This window comes from Brassica napus, chromosome A2, assembly GCF_020379485.1.
Source record: "Brassica napus cultivar Da-Ae chromosome A2, Da-Ae, whole genome shotgun sequence".
NCBI lineage: Eukaryota > Viridiplantae > Streptophyta > Magnoliopsida > Brassicales > Brassicaceae > Brassica > Brassica napus.
The window spans coordinates 25975245-25992011 of record NC_063435.1 but is presented as its reverse complement, the minus strand read 5'-3'; the positions used below and the strand labels follow the sequence as shown (position 1 = coordinate 25992011).

Here is a 16767-nt window from a genome sequence, read left to right as displayed (position 1 = left end):
GGTTTGATAGATATATTACAATCTAGGTTTGGTAGCTTTGTGTTATGGACGTCGTCTGCTAGTTCCGTTAAGTCATAGTTCTTGTACTAGTTGACTTCACTAATTTCGGATTTAGTTTGAATTAGCATGAAGGGTTATAAGATTTTTTTTTGCCAAGAACATAAAAATTTATTAACCTGTAATGGAAGTCTGATTACAATAAACTTGAAATCTCATATGCTTAAAAGCTATTTAGATCCTAATTACTGCAATAACAAAGAACTAAGAATATAGATGAACAAAATTTAGAACTAAGCTTATTGCAATAAACATCACCTTTTGTTTCTTGCACAAGCACTTAATAATACCTGGACTAAGCTTGAAGTATCTAGGAGCATGATAAGTGGAGTTGATTTGCTGAAGACAACCCCAAAGCTTCTTTCAAGCTACGATGACATCAAAAAACCCATTCGGAAGACTTCGATTAAAAACAACACCACTAACCACTCGGAACGCTCACTTATAGACTAATCAAGATGTTCACACTTGCCAAAAAAATGAAGGATGAGACCATGATCAAGTGCATGGGGTATAAATGCTCATGAATCCGGCCACGCGACGCAATGGAAAATCAGAGGATAAGCGAAGACTTCAAATCTGCAACAAAAAAACATCCTAGAGCTTGACGGATGAGATGAAGAGCAGGAGAAGCCAGAAGACCTCTCAAAAGCAGGTGAATCCCAGTGCACGTAACACTCAAGCATTGTGACTTGGATGAAACACATCAAGACTATCCTCACAAGTGTTTACAAGTGAAGGGTTAGAGTCATGCTCTGCAAAGTCAGCCTTGTGCCCACGGGGCGAATTGTCACATAACAATCGATTTTTATTGTAACAACATGTCCTGTGGACCCCATCCTCCCGTGGACTCTATGCTGGCTCTGCAGAGCACCGACCTTAACCCTTCACCTATTTGGAGAGAGCTTAGAGCTTACATGTGAGGGGTTAGGATCGGTGCTCTGCAGGATCAGTTTGGGGTCCAAAAGACAAGTTGTTATAGATTCTCTTCGGGTCTCATCTCTCCTTTACCACAAGTATCTTTTGTTATGTTTTAGCTGTCTTCGGATTTCACCTAGCCATCGAGTATACCTCTGATATATGGTGTTTTATACATCTTGTATATATTCTTTTAAATTGGTTTTCAAGTCTTTATCGAGTCTTCCTAGTCTTTTTTGAGTCATTACAGGTCTGGAGTTGCATTAGATGGGAGATGGACCAGCTGGAACAAAAGAGGCAGAAAACAATGCAATTTGGTAGTTTTCACGCAGAACAGTCTTGATGACTGTTCCGGATAGCGGAGCAACCCGAGTGACTGTTCCGAGTGAGTGTTCCAGCGGCAAAGATTTTTAAGGAAACTACAATCATTACGGGATTTGCCCTAATTATCCCTATTTTCTCTCCCAGCCGCCTGTGGCTTTGATATATCATATTTTTCTCTTTCTTTTTACATTCTACGCTGTTTTGGAGACAAGAAACCAGACCTTAGAGTTGGAGACTTGAGATTCTGCTACTTTGTAAAGGGAGAAGGCCATCTCTCTCGATTTAGAGAAGAACCCCCTGAACCCTATTACTTTATTTCAGTCATATTTCATGTTGCTTTATATCTCTGTCTCTGTGTTTTCTTGCTCCATGGCTGAGTAGTCAGCTTGCTTAGTCTAGGGTGTTAGGGTGTTAGATCCGTGAGCTTGACATAAATAAGTTATAAATCGATTGTCTTCATTCATTGTTGTTCTTAAGGCTTGCATCAAGTTAACCACTTAGTGCCTGATTCTAGGTTTAATCTATTCATCAAAAGTGTTATAGGTTGCTAGACATAACTTGAATGAGCATTGCATCCCTAACCAGCGAAAGTAGATGTTAGGGTGTTTTGTGAACATATCGGACTTGACCTCTATTGCTTGCTGTCGCATCTTGATCCAAACGAGAGTTTAGGTATCAAGATCGATCAGCATATGGAGCAGTACCACGACAGTGGGCTGTTCTACTTGAGTGATTCGAGTTCTAGACTTGCTCTTAATTAAACTTGAATAATTGTTTGGCTCACACTTCTTTAACGCTCGATCAAACCACCCTAGGCTAGCATTTTTAATCATCTGAAATTTTTAATTAATCTTTTTACTTGCTTGTTACGAAATCAACTTTAAAACCCCAATATTGTTTTAGCTTGATATTGATCCCATAAAGATAAAGTGTAATAGTTGGTCTCTGTGGATTCGATCCTAAAGTGCCACATCGACATACCATTCGATTGTGGTAGTGTGCACATTAGGTTAATTGGTGTGCGTATACACGTAATATCAATTTGGCGCCGTTGCCGGGGACCATCTTTTTACCTTTATTTTTCGGTTATTTATTTAGTCTAAGACCTCTAACTTGCCTTATCCTTTTTGTTGCAGCTAATGTTCCAGGTGCAGGACCAGTAGACATACTCGAAGAAACGCACAAGGAGAGTTAGTTACATTTACCAACCAGGAGCTAGCAAGGTTAGAAAGAACAAATCGTCAACAGCCAAGGCAAACTGACACCACTATGGGTGATCACGCCAATCAGGATGATCTCGCTGCGGCTATGGCACTCATCCTGCAGTAGATGCAACAAATGCAGCAGACCATCCAAGCTCAGCAGGATGCTGCTGAACAGACTGCTCTCGCGCAGTAGGAACAACATGCGCAGACTGTTCCAATCGGGCAGAGAAACCTTCCGCGTAACATCCCTACTACGCGCTCTGCCATTGTTCCTCCACTCTGCACCAGGTAGGACTTTGAGATCAAGCCTGCTTTGATCGGTCTAGTACAGAGAAAGGTGTTCTCTGGTCTCTCTACAGAAATTCCAATGGAGCATATTGAGAGCTTCGAAAAAGTTTGCAGTTTCACTCGCGTGAATGGTGTTCCAACAGACTACATCACGTGCATGTTATTCCCATTCTCTCTTGATGGAAAAGTTGCACGGTGGTTGAACTCTCTCCCTACCGGCTCTCTCACTTCATGGGAACAGGTCCGATCAGCGTTCCTCAGCCATTTCTACTCTAAGGCGAGAACAGCTGCATTGAGGAACAAGATCACCTCCTTCAGACAGCTCATTAATGAGCCTTTCTGCGACACATGGGAGCGCTTCAATGACTATCGCAGAGAATGTCCTCACCATGGATTTGATGATGATTATCTCCTGGACATATTCTATGATGGAGTGGACTGGAAATACCAAGGTGCTCTAAACTCTGCGAGCAATGGAGATTTCATGACTCAAACCACTGCTGGAGCGTTTAAGCTGATTGAGAACATGGCTGCTAGCTCAGCTAATAAAAAAGAAGAGAGTGATTGTTCCATGAAAGGGAACAGTTCTGACGCCTAGAAAATAGATGAGCTGACTGCCAAGGTTGATCAGCTACTGAAAAACAACCAAGGGCACGTCTTCAGCATGGAGCAAGCTATGGCTGGGGATATTCAGAACCAGAACAAGCGGCAACCGCAGAGCAATCAGCAAGCTATTCCAGCTGACGGGAACAGTCAACCAGATGAGCTGAAGGGTCTGGGTATGATGATGCAACAATTGTTGCAGGGTCAGCAGGTTCAGGCCAAGGCGTTGAATCAGGTAACCACAGAAATGGATACCAGGATGGGCAACATATTCACTGAGCTGAATAACAAGTATGACAATCTTGCGATCCACATAAGAAAAATCGATGTTCAGCTTGCTCAAACAACTGAGAGTGTCAAGAGGCAACAAAAGACGCTCCCTGGAAGAACTGATAAAAATCCTAGGACTGAGCATTGTAATGCAATAGAACAGCCGTTTGCTGAGACTGCTCCAGGTGCAGAAGAGAGAGCAGAGCAGTCTGCTAGCTCTGGAGTGACTGCTCCTAGCGAACCTGCTGAGACTCCACCATCTCGAGTCTATGTTCCCAAGGTTCCCTATCCAATTCCACCTTGACATCTGATGGATCCCATTAGTGAAGAGCAGTTGATAGGTTTTAACAAGATGGTGAGAAGGCTACCTAAAGAACTTGCATTCGAAGATGCTCTGCAGATTCGTCCATTGCTCCAGTTCTTTAAATACTGTAGAGAGACTCAAGAGGAGATCAAGGTCCTCTATATCAAAGCATTGTCTACACCAGCATTGAAGGTATTGCCTGAGTTTGATGATCCTGGAAAGTTTGTTTTCCCATGCTCCATCGCAGGAACAACCTTCAAGGATGCTCTGTGTGACTCTGGTTCTTGTGTGAATCTCGTCTCAAAGGCTATTGTAGACGATTTAGGTATTGCTGATGTTGAGCGTTCTCAGCTGACCCTGACCTTTGCAAACTCTTCCAGAGCAGTCCCATATGGAACCATCCGCAGCCTTCATGTTCAAGTAGGGGAATGCATTGTTCCTGCTGAGTTTCCAGTTGTTGAGATGAACAAGGATCATAAGATGCCTTTAATATTTGGAAGAACATTCATGGCTACTGTTGGAGCAACCATCGATATGCCCAACAAGAGAGTCTGTGTGACACCCCCGATCTGGTCTAAGTATAAGTTGACTCGACCAGCCGTGCAACAATCAAACAAGAACATGCACAGCCGATCACTCGTAACTGAAACCAAACCGAGAAGCCACAATGTGTACATAAACGACTAACCCGAAGTTCCCGAAATAAATCCAGGTACCTTAGGCCAACCGCCTAAGTACACATATCCTATTAGGTACAACCCGAGGCTTTACAACCTTAAGAGTAATACCCAATAGTTGGTTCGTCCGGACAAGGACTAATATCATTTGGAACCCGTACTTTAAAAACATTCTTTATACACTGTATACTTATTCATTTAAAAGAATCTTACAAAATCTTATAGATTAACCTCGAGGTTTTCGGTCAACAAACCTTATACATAAAGTATATCAAAACGACTGCAAGGATAATAAAACTACCGCTGGCTAATGCCGTTCCTTCCCATCCTAGAGTAAAGGTCTCCCACCTACTGGTTACCTGCATATCAAATGAGTCATGAGTAACTAGTTTACTCAGTGAGTCTAATCCCACACCCAAACACATATCAATAGTATCCCGAGCAAGCGACACCATATGAATGCAGTGGAATTATATTCCATAATTAATATAATTATAAGGCCTCTCAATCCATCCATGTGAATCTATCTTAAACATCACCTCCACGATACCCGCCAATCACTCATACTCTTAATATATATATATATATATGCTAAACCCGGAAAACCACCAAGGCTAACCGAGCCTAACGGGGAATAAATATAACCATCATCTCCATCAGATATTCCAAGATAGAACATCCAACGCTGCATGCAGTTACACGGCCTCCAGGGTGCGACCCCATCATCGTGTCTTCATGACCTTGATCCATATCGCAGGACCAATTCACGGTAATGCGGGACTTTCGGGAGAGTGAGTATACAATAAGACTTCACATGATTCACACTTATTAATAGAATACTTATAGATTAGTACTTGAGAACAAGTACTAAGGCTCGGGATAACCTCAAAGAATTATTCTTATTAATTCTTAAGTATTTAAACTAGATAAATACTTCATATATAAATATAGATCAAGGGAGAATACTTAATCAATCAACCATAATTACTCCTTAATTAATTCATGATTAATCTTTAATTAATCAATGATTATCCCTTAATTAATTCATGATTAATTCTTAATTAATCAACCATATTCAATATTCAATATGCAATCATGCATACTCATTCATAATTCATTCATCATCTAGACTCACCTTTAAATCCATGAGATTGGCTAAGGAAGACTAGACTCGAGCTCAAGCTAATCACACTTCACTTCTGGATCACTCTCGGTTTAGAACCATCATAAGGATCCGGCTGATCCGAATACTCTCCTTGGCCATCTGAATTCAAAACATAACAGTTGGAACATAAGGTTCACTAGTTTGGTTCAAGAAGAAACTCAACTCAGTTCATAACATTTCAGTTCAGTTCTCTCATATCAGTTCGGTTCAAGACAGATTGATACCATGTTCAGCTCGGCTCAGATCAGATCAGAACATACTCAGCTCATTTCAGTTCTAAACAAGATCAAATCAGTTCGGTTTAATTCCCATAATTCTTATCAGTTCGTCTACTGGTTCTATGAGACTGATTAAATCATAAACCAACCAAGACTGAAGAGAACAAGACCTTAGACAACTGATCCTGACAGGTTAACCAACATACAGCAATTGGTTCTCATCAAAACATAGCTGAATCAAGAAGCTGAAGCTTACCGGTTTTACTCAACTAATTAAACTTGACTGGTTGTCTCTCTTCAAGTTAACCACGAATTAACCTGATCAATACCTCAAGAATCCATGGTTGGATTTATTCAGAATTTATCTCCAGTGTAGGCAAACCAACAAAACTTCTCAAAGAAACTGATCCACAACCATCTTACCGATCAAAATCAAAGGCTGAAGAATATGGGTAATTCTAAACTCTTGGACACCAAACCTTCAGCTCTTAACCACACCAGTACACACTGGATAAAGTCACAGGATGGTGAGAAAGGTTTGTCCATGCTCAATTCTCTTCTCTAATTTTGTTTCTGAATTTTTCAACTAGTTTTTCTCACAAATTTTTCTCTCTTCTTTCTCTCTTTCTCTCTGAATTTTTCTCTGGTTTTTCTTGCAGGTTATGAACGTCCAGAGGAGAGAAGATGGTGTTTTATAACATAAGAAGTTGCTTCAGGTGAGGGTTTACTTAAACCAAAGCAAGTTGCTGTCCTTTCCCTCCTTTGAAGAAAGATTATTTTGTTTTTATTAAACAAGCAACCAGCTTGTGACTTTCATGTGACTTTAGTGAAGCAAGCAAGCAGGTAGGTGCAGCTCATGTGACTGATTTACTGAGAAATCAAGAAGAATAGCTGGTGAAGGTATTAGACTGGTCGGAATTTAGTTAAGAAACTTAACGACAATTTCGGACAGTTTTCGACTAAAATTTCTCATCCTTCGAATCTCGTCTTGCTTTCAACTAAGCTTGCCTAGCTTAAATAAAATTCGACCAACATTATTAACACTCTACCAGAACTATCAATGAGAGGCCTTTCGACCACAAGACAGTCCCGTCGAGGTATTAATTCACCGGGTCGACTTTATTTTTAAATCTGATCGACCAATTCAAAACTGGTCGAGCGGAGTTTTTCTCGACCAAAAATTAACTGGCTCGTGAGGGTTATTACATTCTTCCCCCCTTAAAAGAATTCGTCCCCGAATTCTCAAAAGATAGCTGTACAGACTTTTACTGAACACTGGAGTCTCTGCAAGAAGTTTAAGATAACCAACTCTGAACTTATCCTCATCTGCCCGTGTCAAAACAACTGATGGTGCTCACCTATCCCCAAATACTTGAACTTTTACAAATTTTTCCTTTTCTCCAATCTTCTGATATGGTGCTCACCTATCCGCAAAGGACCTTTAGGATAGGCTAAATAGGGTTACAAGTTTTCTTGTCTCAGCAGTTCTATCATACTGGGTCTGATATAAGATTACGCAAAATCGGCTCACCAATAGCATAACTAAAAGAAGTTCCGGTCAACAGATAACCATTTCAATTCTGAACAACTCGGTACATACCAAATAACAGATTTGCGGATTTCCCCAATTTTTCTAAAATAATTCTTTCTTTTCTGAGCAAACACTTTCACGATAACCAATTCTTCATCGCACATAACTTTCATATACTGCGGTCTACATACTTCCTTTGACATCGTTGAATCTCTGAATACCATTACTTCTGAAACTTTTCTATCTGCTTTCCTCCAGTTCAATAACATGGAAATATGGAACGTCAGGTGATGTGCCATACGTGAAGGTAACATCTTCAGTCTGGTCAATGTCAACTTGATTAACCGTGCAACAATCAAACAAGAACATGCACGATCAATCACGCTAACATGATCAGACCAAGGGTGCCACTCTCAAATACACACACACACACTTATTCCAGGAATGATTTTCCTTACAGTATTCCATACCCTTCTTATCTATCTGAGATACTCTTCAAAAAGTTCTGAACGACTCAATCTCACTGAAGTTTCGCATATCCAAGTTTTGTTCTATTACTTTCTGATTTCCTTCTTCTGTCTAGTAACTGAGGAATCAACAAGTCCGCCTATACCAAACTTGATTTACCAACGAAGTACTCTTGTATGATGACTTCACACTTTCTCTGTTAATACATCTTCTAATTTCTTAACAACTTGAGCATTCCCATATGCCTTATGGTTATACCTTTTTCCTTGCACTCTTCAATCTTCCTTGGGATTTACTTCACATCTGCTTAATTTTAGGTTGAATTTGGGTTCCTTCTCCCACATCTCCACTTTATGAACTTGTACATGACACAGTCCTCATACTATTCTTCAAAATTCTCTTCACCCAGTTCCTTCTATGAATTCCTTAGATTCTCATCGTTCAACTGAGTTCCTCAAATACGAATGAATAAGCCATCTTGATTTTCTACTTGCAATCTTGAACGTTATCTATTCTCTCCAGACTGATATGAGCGAGGCTCCAACACTTAGTAGAATACGACTGCAGGCCAACGGTAACTGGTCATCTCTCAAAGACTTCCTTCCTCAACAACATCCTAATTGAGCTCGATAACTAGATAGCCAATCTCATTCTAGATAGAAACAAACCGCTCTAATGGAAGTACTAAGGAATGGGGATGGGATACGAAGGCATACCATAACTCTAAATGGCAGCCAGTACTTCCACGAATAAGAACAGTGTACCTGAATTCACTAAAGTGAATCCTTCCTAAAACAATGACACTACCCGAGAACTACATCTATGTGTTGTTCCCGCATCAAACACAATATGGGCGGAAAATTCCGTCCATAGGCAAGGTCTCATACGACACCTTGATCACTCCTTCACTAATTTATTTAATCATTCATAAATTTTTAAAATGCACACAACACGCAATGGGATAAGAAGCAAACCTGTGATTGGACCTTTTCAGAGGTTTTGACGGTCCAGGCAACTATAAAGTGTAGGCTCTACCCAAATAGCCAAACACTTAGTTAGTGACTAATGGTAAGGAAAGCGAACAAGTTTAACAAGCGGTACCCTAGGTATAGGTAAAAAGATCGGGTAACTTCATGGGCCATGGTAGGATAACCTCTGTACTCATTACTGGCACCACCGAAGCGCAAATGACGTAAGCGATCGAGGATTTTATATACTTGAACAATCATCACCTTACTCTCCTTTCTAGCCAAAACCAAAACAACTCAGGGTCCTCGGTCTTGATCTGATGAAACGTCCAACAAAAATTATCTCCATCGACTTTCTTGATTCATTACTTGAAACTGACCTTCTATCTGAATAGGTTGATAATTAAATAATCTGCATGACTTAGTAAACTTCTTCAGTAAAAACGGCTTCTATAGAATTCATGTGATCCTCCACCAACTCCTCATAGCTCTTAAGCTTTATAGTTTGGGTTACTCTGAGATTAATGGCTAAGTCACAATAGTACATCTTCATGATCTTTAGCTCATCCTCCAAACCATAATGGATAAATCAGATTAACTTGACTTCAAAATCTTGGCGGAAACATCTCACTGTGCGAATTCCATATCGCTCCCATGTTTTGGGTAGAAAACACTCCATCTTGAACTCTTGAAAGAAATCCGCCTAACTTGGACTAACATTTTCCAAATGATGCTTGACGCTTAATCACCAACTTACTGTATCATTCTTGATGATGTATGGTTCCATATATTTCTTGCAATTTTGTGAACAATGGGCCATGTTAGTTGTTCTGCTCCTAGTGTTGCATTCGAAATCTTCCTCTATACAAAATCTACATCAAATGGTTTAGTACTTGTCGGTGTTGTCCCAACTTCTTTATCTTGTTCACAAACTTCAAGATGTCTTGTTGCAACGGAATGGTGCTGGTGCGTCCATCGTCTTAAACTACTGCTGAACTATCTCCGCCACCAACGTTAAGATTGAAACAAGTGCTGAATCAATCAGGCTTGTACGTCTCTGGTTCTGGTACGTTTGGGCATAAGCTGGATTGAACTGAGCAGCCGAAAGAATAAGTCATATGAAGTCGGATATTCTGAACCGGATCATCACCAACAACGTCAACTTTGACTTCAATAAAACACGGGCCAAAGATGTAATTGATGTGTCAACTCTGTCTCATATATCTTTGAATATCGGTATCCACACTAGAAATTGTAGGAACCGCGAGAAAGCATGATGATACCAACTCCGAGCATGATGGTAGCAAACACGAGCACATCGTTAGCTCACCCGAGCATGATGATAATGGATTGAAGCATGACCGGATTGAACCAAAACATGACGATAACAAACCGAATCATGACGGTAGAAAGCTCAATCATGATTGTAGGAATCTCGATCTTAACAGGATCAAAATTGGTAAGAACACTCCACTCCGTCGAGCTTGTCTTGATGCATCTCGTATGAAAGATAACAGTAAGGTAACTACCCATGACTATCTATCTTAATATGAAGGAACTAGCCAGCACATCCGAATTATCCTTGCGACTCATTTTGACTCGAAAAACGTTTGAAACAAGTCCCATTCAAGCATCGTATAACCATGCTCTGATACCACCTTTGTGACACCCCCGATCTGGTCTAAGTATAAGTTGACTCGACCAGCCGTGCAACAATCAAACAAGAACATGCACAGCCGATCACTCGTAACTGAAACCAAACCGAGAAGCCACAATGTGTACATAAACGACTAACCCGAAGTTCCCGAAATAAATCCAGGTACCTTAGGCCAACCGCCTAAGTACACATATCCTATTAGGTACAACCCGAGGCTTTACAACCTTAAGAGTAATACCCAATAGTTGGTTCGTCCGGACAAGGACTAATATCATTTGGAACCCGTACTTTAAAAACATTCTTTATACACTATATACTTATTCATTTAAAAGAATCTTACAAAATCTTATAGATTAACCTCGAGGTTTTCGGTCAACAAACCTTATACATAAAGTATATCAAAACGACTGCAAGGATAATAAAACTACCGCTGGCTAATGCCGTTCCTTCCCATCCTAGAGTAAAGGTCTCCCACCTACTGGTTACCTGCATATCAAATGAGTCATGAGTAACTAGTTTACTCAGTGAGTCTAATCCCACACCCAAACACATATCAATAGTATCCCGAGCAAGCGACACCATTTGAATGCAGTGGAATTATATTCCATAATTAATATAATTATAAGGCCTCTCAATCCATCCATGTGAATCTATCTTAAACATCACCTCCACGATACCCGCCAATCACTCATACTCTTAATATATATATATATATATGCTAAACCCGGAAAACCACCAAGGCTAACCGAGCCTAACGGGGAATAAATATAACCATCATCTCCATCAGATATTCCAAGATAGAACATCCAACGCTGCATGCAGTTACACGGCCTCCAGGGTGCGACCCCATCATCGTGTCTTCATGACCTTGATCCATATCGCAGGACCAATTCACGGTAATGCGGGACTTTCGGGAGAGTGAGTATACAATAAGACTTCACATGATTCACACTTATTAATAGAATACTTATAGATTAGTACTTGAGAACAAGTACTAAGGCTCGGGATAACCTCAAAGAATTATTCTTATTAATTCTTAAGTATTTAAACTAGATAAATACTTCATATATAAATATAGATCAAGGGAGAATACTTAATCAATCAACCATAATTACTCCTTAATTAATTTATGATTAATCCTTAATTAATCAATGATTATCCCTTAATTAATTCATGATTAATTCTTAATTAATCAACCATATTCAATATTCAATATGCAATCATGCATACTCATTCATAATTCATTCATCATCTAGACTCACCTTTAAATCCATGAGATTGGCTAAGGAAGACTAGACTCGAGCTCAAGCTAATCACACTTCACTTCTGGATCACTCTCGGTTTAGAACCATCATAAGGATCCGGCTGATCCGAATACTCTCCTTGGCCATCTGAATTCAAAACATAACAGTTGGAACATAAGGTTCACTAGTCTGGTTCAAGAAGAAACTCAACTCAGTTCATAACATTTCAGTTCAGTTCTCTCATATCAGTTCGGTTCAAGACAGATTGATACCATGTTCAGCTCGGCTCAGATCAGATCAGAACATACTCAGCTCATTTCAGTTCTAAACAAGATCAAATCAGTTCGGTTTAATTCCCATAATTCTTATCAGTTCGTCTACTGGTTCTATGAGACTGATTAAATCATAAACCAACCAAGACTGAAGAGAACAAGACCTTAGACAACTGATCCTGACAGGTTAACCAACATACAGCAATTGGTTCTCATCAAAACATAGCTGAATCAAGAAGCTGAAGCTTACCGGTTTTACTCAACTAATTAAACTTGACTGGTTGTCTCTCTTCAAGTTAACCACGAATTAACCTGATCAATACCTCAAGAATCCATGGTTGGATTTATTCAGAATTTATCTCCAGTGTAGGTAAACCAACAAAACTTCTCAAAGAAACTGATCCACAACCATCTTACCGATCAAAATCAAAGGCTGAAGAATATGGGTAATTCTAAACTCTTGGACACCAAACCTTCAGCTCTTAACCACACCAGTACACACTGGATAAAGTCACAGGATGGTGAGAAAGGTTTGTCCATGCTCAATTCTCTTCTCTAAATTTTGTTTCTGAATTTTTCAACTAGTTTTTCTCACAAATTTTTCTCTCTTCTTTCTCTCTTTCTCTCTGAATTTTTCTCTGGTTTTTCTTGCAGGTTATGAACGTCCAGAGGAGAGAAGATGGTGTTTTATAACATAAGAAGTTGCTTCAGGTGAGGGTTTACTTAAACCAAAGCAAGTTGCTGTCCTTTCCCTCCTTTGAAGAAAGATTATTTTGTTTTTATTAAACAAGCAACCAGCTTGTGACTTTCATGTGACTTTAGTGAAGCAAGCAAGCAGGTAGGTGCAGCTCATGTGACTGATTTACTGAGAAAGCAAGAAGAATAGCTGGTGAAGGTATTAGACTGGTCGGAATTTAGTTAAGAAACTTAACGACAATTTCGGACAGTTTTCGACTAAAATTTCTCATCCTTCGAATCTCGTCTTGCTTTCAACTAAGCTTGCCTAGCTTAAATAAAATTCGACCAACATTATTAACACTCTACCAGAACTATCAATGAGAGGCCTTTCGACCACAAGACAGTCCCGTCGAGGTATTAATTCACCGGGTCGACTTTATTTTTAAATCTGATCGACCAACTCAAAACTGGTCGAGCGGAGTTTTTCTCGACCAAAAATTAACTGGCTCATGAGGGTTATTACAGTCTGCTTCTCCAACATCAACAAGAAAGTTTTCTACAAAGCTGTACCCACCAGATCTTCCTCATCACACGCCTCTCGCATCTTATGTAAAAAAGCTGAAGATTGTTCTAGAGAAGGAGCATGGTGATAAGGGTGAGAGCAGGCTGTTCTCTGATGAAGATCCTAGCACTGATCCTACTAAATTTAGAGGGAATTCAAGAGTGAAACAGAAAGTCCAGAAGAAAATGATCAAGGGAGATCCTACAATGACTTTGATACCTCTCAAGTGTGATGAGAACTCCATTGAGTATGAGGTAAAGTGCAAGGGTACCTCTAAACCTTTCTCTAAAGTAAGAGCTATTCTCACACATGAGCTGAAGGAGAAAGGGAAAGCTGCTGTGAAAGGGTTGTTGAGCAGAGTTCTGGAGCTGAACATGTCTGATTGTGGAGCTTGTTTTGGAACAAGCCCTCCTGCTCAACCCGATTGATCCCAGTCACCAAGTCAAGCTAGAGACTTAAACCAAGCGCTTGGTGGGAGGCAACCCACTGGTAAGTGTCATTAACATTAGAATTTTCTTTTTACTTATTTTTGTTTTTAGTTTGTTGAGTCTCAGGACATAAATCAGAAAATCCGAGACCCTTGACTGGAGCAAGCAGCTGGCTGCTCTTATTCCAGAGCATCCTTTACCGGAGCAACCGCGTCTTGCTCTGTCAGGCTGCTCCGCGCCAGGTAAGTATCTCGACCCAAAAAAAAAAATAAAATTTATTCTTGTTTTCTCCTTCTCTCTGATTTATTTTCACACCAGGGACGTTGTGAAGTAAGTCTGGGGGAGGGTTTTCATCGTTTACTAACTCGTTTCTTTCTTTTGTTTTTCTTTTGGGTCAATTTGAGTCAGTTTTTATTGAACCAATCAAAATTTTGTGGGAATTAGGACCTTATTCTGTGTTGATCACTGACCACCTCGTGCTTTAGTTATCTTATTCAGTGACCTTAGCAGTGGCGAAAGACACACATGTGGATCTGGAACACTCTGATATATCTCACTTGATTCTCCAGAAGTTCTCAGCCGATCAGGTTACACTGGGTAGACTTAACTCCACCTTACTTAACATAATCTTGACTGAAATTCTTCTTGTTATGGGCATTAGATCAGGGAAACGAGAACACACTCATGACTTCTTACCCTTTTTATCCATCTTGCTGATCCTGAGTAGCTAGCTCATGTTTAGCTAGTTCCCACCCTGCACCTTAGCCTTTATTCCACCTTCATGTATTTGTTTTTCAGTGTCATATGTGCAGATATGTGCAAAAAGGTCGGAGAAGAAAGGATCAACGCAGCCTGCTACTCGTTACTGTTATAGAAATTCAGTAAGAAAGGAGAACAAGCAGATTAAGGGAGCAACCGCTCCATAACCAATGAACTGCGCAAGAGCAGGGGTGGAGAACCAGAATGGTCGCGAAATCAGAACCACCAGTGGCACTCAGAACGATCATGTATTACCTCCTTCTTCGTCACATCACCATAACAATATTCAAAAAAAAAAAAACGAGATTAATGTGATGGAGAAGGGGAAAAAAGAAAAGAAACATGGAGCCACTGGAAAAGTCGAGCAAGAAGTTGGTACCAAGTATTGAAGAGTGTGTAGAGGAAAGTGGAAAGCAGAACAATCAGTTGCATGTTCTATCATCAGAACAGTCGCACCAGATAGAGCAAAAACGAGTAGAGGCTGTGGACATCAATGGATCTATCCTCTCTTGCCATTTTGTGTGATATCCTGCATCCTCTTCAATGAAATGGTAGCCCCTAAACACTTTTAACTCCACCATTAAATAGCCTGTTCCACACCTAGACCGTCCACCCTGAATGATGCCTATGATGAGAAGCTCACGCTACTCTTAAATGAATGTAGGGAGTTCTGTCTCGATAGTGTTACTTTTTCAGGTTTGAGATGAAGAGTATGGAGCCGATTTTTGGACAGCAGTCAGTGGGGTTCCGGTAAGGGTGTGTTGTCCTAGTTTTACTGCTTGTATGGTTCAGAGATTCGTGGTTAAAGTATGGTTGCTGAGAATAGGAGAGTTCCCACACTTTCAAACCTTTCTCCCTGTTCTTGATACTTGACATTGTTTGAGGACAAACAAGGATCTAAGTCTGGGGGAATTGATATATGGTGTTTTATACATCTTGTATATATTCTTTTAAATTGGTTTTCAAGTCTTTATCGAGTCTTCCTAGTCCTTTTGGAATCATTACAGGTCTGGAGTTGCATTAGATAGGAGATGGACCAGCTGGAACAAAAGAGGCAGAAAACAATGCAATTTGGTAGTTTTCACGCAGAACAGTCTTGATGACTGTTCCGGATAGCGGAGCAACCCGAGTGACTCTTCCGAGTGAGTGTTCCAGCGGCAGAGATTTTTAAGGAAACTACAATCATTACGGGATTTGCCCTAACTATCCCTATTTTCTCTCCCAGCCGCCTGTGGCTTTGATATATCATATTTTTCTCTTTCTTTTTACATTCTACCCTGTTTTGGAGACAAGAAACCAGACCTTAGAGTTGGAGACTTGAGATTTTGCTACTTTGTAAAGGGAGAAGGCCATCTCTCTCGATTTAGAGAAGAACCCCCTGAACCCTATTACTTTATTTCAATCATATTTCATGTTGCTTTATATCTCTGTCTCTGTGTTTTCTTGCTCCATGGCTGAGTAGTCAGTTTGCTTAGTCTAGGGTGTTAGGGTGTTAGATCCGTGAGATTGACATAAATAAGTTATAAATCGATTGTCTTCATTCATTGTTGTTCTTAAGGCTTGCATCAAGTTAACCACTTAGTGCCTGATTCTAGGTTTAATCTATTCATCAAAAGTGTTATAGGTTGCTAGACATAACTTGAATGAGCATTGCATCCCTAACCAGCGAAAGTAGATGTTAGGGTGTTTTGTGAATATATCGGACTTGACCTCTATTGCTTGCTGTCGCATCTTGATCCAAACGAGAGTTTAGGTATCAAGATCGATCAGCATAGGGAGCAGTACCACGACAGTGGGCTGTTCTACTTGAGTGATCCGAGTTCTAGACTTGATCTTAATTAAACTTGAATAATTGTTTGGCTCACACTTGTTTAACACCCGATGAAACCACCCTAGGCTAGCATTTTTAATCATCTGAAATCTTTAATTAATCTTTTTACTTGCTTGTTACGAAATCAACTTTAAAACCCCAATATTGTTTTAGCTTGATATTGATCCCATAAAGATAAAGTGTAATAGTTGGTCTCTGTGGATTCAATCCTAAAGTGCTACATCGACATATCATTCGATTGTGGTAGTGTGCACATTAGGTTAATTGGTGTGATACGTAATATCAACCTCCTTTGGACCGTTAATTTTAATATAAGTGTTCTACGTTCAGGAAAAACAAA

At 40.0% G+C, this 16767-nt stretch overlaps 2 long non-coding RNA genes and 1 other non-coding gene across 3 annotated transcripts; all 3 read right to left on the bottom strand.

Annotated features, from left to right (window-relative positions):
* Positions 1–3081: 3081 nt before the first annotated feature.
* Positions 3082–3188, bottom strand: LOC125589527. The gene has a single exon (XR_007325713.1). It is a non-coding gene; the product is annotated as a small nucleolar RNA R71 (small nucleolar RNA).
* Positions 3189–5806: 2618 nt separating this feature from the next.
* LOC125580569 lies at positions 5807–6517 on the bottom strand. The gene is made up of 2 exons (XR_007318294.1): positions 6286–6517; positions 5807–5910 (listed from the first exon to the last, which is right to left on the bottom strand). It is a non-coding gene; the product is annotated as an uncharacterized LOC125580569 (long non-coding RNA).
* A 125-nt stretch (positions 6518–6642) lies between these two features.
* LOC106400277 lies at positions 6643–14179 on the bottom strand. Its single transcript, XR_007318293.1, has 4 exons — positions 12587–14179; positions 12420–12481; positions 11916–12044; positions 6643–11139 (listed from the first exon to the last, which is right to left on the bottom strand). It is a non-coding gene; the product is annotated as an uncharacterized LOC106400277 (long non-coding RNA).
* Between the last annotated feature and the right edge of the window lie 2588 nt (positions 14180–16767).